The following is a 3,878-nucleotide window of genomic DNA, read 5'->3' on the forward strand; positions in this document are numbered from 1 at the left end:
CCTACTTCACACCGTACACAAAATTAATTCTAGATGGATAAAGACAAATATTAGAATAAAAATTTAAAAGATTTTTTAATGTATGACTACATGTTCTCTGAACCAAGTCTGGCGAAGGGCTTGTTAAATATGATTAAAATGCTAAAAGCTCTAGCACAAAAGGAAAAGAATTATTAAATTTTCTATAAAACTACAAACCTTTGTTCACCAAAATACACCATAAAATGAGTGAAAATTGTTGCCATAAATGTGGCAATAGAGATATTTACAATGTAGGTAACGGGTAAAGAATCAATGTACACAATAGGTAGAGATACGGATCAGTAAGAAAAGTCAACACAACAGAAACATTGGCAGAAGACTTGAAGAGCATTTCACAAAAGAAGAAACTCAAATGGGCCGGGTGCTGTGGCTCACGCCTGTAATCCCAGCTACTGGGGAGGCTGAGGCAGGAGGATCACTTGAGCCCAGGAGTTGGAGGTTGCTGTGAGCTAGGCTGACGCCACGGCACTCTAGCCCGGGTGACAGAGCGAGACTCTGTCTCAAAAAAAAAGAAGAAACTCAAACGGACAGTAAACATATCAGATGTTTAACTCCCTTAACAATCAATAAAACGAAAATTAAAACATCAGTGAGTTAAGACTTAATTTTATTATCCCACTTGATTGGCAAAAGTTTAAATCTCTAGTCAAATTGTGAGGAATCCTCATAAAACACTGTTACTATCAGTTGGTTTAATCGCGTCACAGCGTGGCTTACGTTGCAAGGCTGAAGATGCACACGCCCTGAGCCTGCAATTCCGCTTCCGCACAGGTCCCCTGAAAAGTTTCCCATCGTGCGCGCACTAGCGACACCACGTAGAAACAGCACACGATGACCGCTGACAGAACGACGGCTGAAGAAATTGTGATACAGTCGCGTGTGTACTGAAGGGCAATAAAAATTAGAGCCCGCGTTAAGCCAAACAGTTCATGCCGATGTCTCCAGCTCTGATCCATCCCTACACTCCCCATTTCAACATCCTTAACTTTATCACCTCTGCACATAAGGTAACAGTCACGGGTTCTGGGGAGTAAGACGTGAGCACACACGAGGGGCACAAGCTAGCCTCCTGCAGTGTGGCGCATAGTGGTGTCTCGCTGCAGCTTGAACTGACAGCTCCCTCATGACGAAAGAGGTTACACAACCTTTTACGAGCTTATTTGCCATTATTGCATCTTTGGCGAAGTGCCTGATCAGATGTTTTGCCCACGTTTAAAATTAGATGTTTTGTTGTTGTTATAGAGTTTTGAGAGTTCTTTATGTATTCTGGATACGAGTCCTTTCTCAGATCTGTGCCTTCCAAATGTTTCTCCCAATCCGTGGCTCATCTTTTCATTTTCCTAAAAGCGTCATTTGATGAAGTTTTGATTTTGATGACATCCACGTCAACATTTTTTTCTTTTATGGATCCTACTTTTGGTGTTGCATTTAAGAAAACTTAGCCTAACACAAGGCGACAAGGATTTTCTCTTATTTTTTCTAGAAGCTTTAATGTTTTAGGTTTTACATTTAGTTCTATGATTAATTTTGAGGGTTTTTTTTTAATGGTGCGAGCTATGAATCAAACTTCATTTCCTTGCATGTGGTTGGCCAGGTGTTCCAGCACCCTACGTTAAAAAGTTATCCCTGAATTGCCACTGCCGCCTTTGTGTAAGATAAGCAGTCCATGCGTGTGTGGGGCTATGTATGGATTCTGTGTTCCGTTCCGTCATCTGTTTGTTGTCACCCAACCGGGTTCTTCTTGCCTGTCGCACAGGAAGGCCAATGCACAGAGACAGCAGGGACACAGCAGAGAGTTTATTAGTCATTAGACAGCTGACGTAGAGACTGGCAGAATTTCTTTAGTCCGTCTCCCCGAGAAGCTCTAGGCTGGGAATTTTAAGGGGAATTTGGCGGGCAGGGGACTTAGGGAATTGGCGTTGCCGTTAGGTTGGGTCAGGGATAACATCACAGGACAGGAGAAACTGCATCGCTGAGCTGAGTCAGTTCCTCGGCAGGAGGGGTCTCTGATCCGGTCGGCATCGGTGGGGAATGCAGGGTCTGGAAAACATCTTGAAAGGCAGCCTCAGATTTCGCAATAGAGGTGTCATCTACAGAAGCGATTAAGAGAGGTTATAGATTTTGTGACCAAACTCCTCAACCATAAGCAATTCTAGGGAAGCAGGCCAGGGGGCAGTGAATTCTGAACCACAGCTACGCCTTGCAAAGGGTAGACCTCTAGCAAAGTTTTAACCCCTTGGTTTCAGTCGATTTCGTAGGGATGATTTCAAATTTCTTTCTCGATGACGTCCCTCATTCACCATCTGGATTGCTATAGATGTATAATAAGTCTTGAAATCATCTCATGTCGGTTCTCCAAGTCTGTCCTCTTTTTGCAAAGTCATTCTGGGTATTCTATGTCCTTTGAATTTCCATACAAATTTCGGAATCACCCTGTCAAATCACCGAGCCTGCTACGGTTCATGGGGAGTGTGCTGAAACTACAGATCAGTTGGGGGAGAATTAACATCGTAATATTGATTTTTAAGAACGTTTACCCATAAACAAGGTGTATATCTCTCTAGTTATTTAGGACTTTTAAAATTTCTCTCAATAAAGTTTTGTAGTTTACAGTAAATAGAACTTGCCTGTGGTTGCCAGATCCATCCTTAAGTAGTCCATATTTTTATGCTATTGTAAATAAGTTTGCTTTTTAAACTTCAATTTATGATTGCTCATTGCTAGTAAGAAGTACAATTGATTTTGAACATTGATATTGTATCTTGCAACCCTGCTAAACTCACTTCCTAGTTCAAGGAGCCTCTTTGGAGATTCCATCGGATTTTTCTACGTAGACAATTATGTAAGTTGTGAATAAAGGTAGTTTTACTTTATGCTTTTAATTCAGATGCTGCTTCTTGCCTTACCTTGACGGCTAGAGCGTCCGTGAGAACCATGAAGAGGAGAGGTGAGAGCGGCCATTCCTGCCTCGTTGCTGATCCTGGGGGAACGCGGTAATTCTTCAGCCATTAAGAAAGGTGTTAGCGGTAGGTTTTTGTAGACTAGTTCTTTTCTAGTTCTTGTTTGGCGAGAGATGTTTATCAAGAATGGATGTTGGACTTTGCAAATGCCTTTTCTGGGCCTTGCCCTGAAGGCTGTCACAGCAGTGAGATGGGACAATCACAGGGCTCACCTCGTTTGTTTTTCGTCTCTCAGGAACCAGTGTTCTTTGTTGCCTGATGTCTCCTGTTACATATTTCGTCTGTTGGTGGTGTTGGTCGTGTTCATTTAAGGTAGGAGGGTAATTCCAGGCCCTTTTACTCTATCTTTGCTGGAAGTAGAAGCAAATAGATAGATTTTTATGGCATTTGATACCTTTCAATCCATTGCAGCTAGTATTCTTTTTAGTGATCAATTCTTCTTATCTTTGTTCAACAGAACCCCTTCAGGTTGGTTTCTGTGTCCTTTTGCCACGAGCCTCTGGTAGCTGTCCTGCTCTCCGGAACCATACCTGTCTCAGGCACCCCTGCCTCAGACTTACAACAAGCCATTTCGCTAAAGAGCCCTTTTGTGTTAAGCGCTATTTAGAGGCCATAATTTGGTGGCTAATTGCCATTGGATTGTCATTCCTTCTGGGCCTTTACAGTGAATAGAGACAGAGAAAAAAAATTTTTTTAGAAAGAACCAAAAATTGACTGTTGACATTTTCAATTCAAACATCAAATAGGCTTTTCCCAACTCGTAAGAAATTTAATTTCTGTTTCTTTTGGCTTATTCAGAAAAGCTTGCCTGCTGATGACATTAACTTAAAATTGTTTATTTGCTTTGTCTTGCAATATGTCTATAAATTTGAATTT

This window comes from Propithecus coquereli, unplaced genomic scaffold (genome assembly GCF_000956105.1).
Source record: "Propithecus coquereli isolate 6110/MARCELLA unplaced genomic scaffold, Pcoq_1.0 Scaffold308, whole genome shotgun sequence".
NCBI classification, from domain to species: Eukaryota; Metazoa; Chordata; class Mammalia; order Primates; family Indriidae; genus Propithecus; species Propithecus coquereli.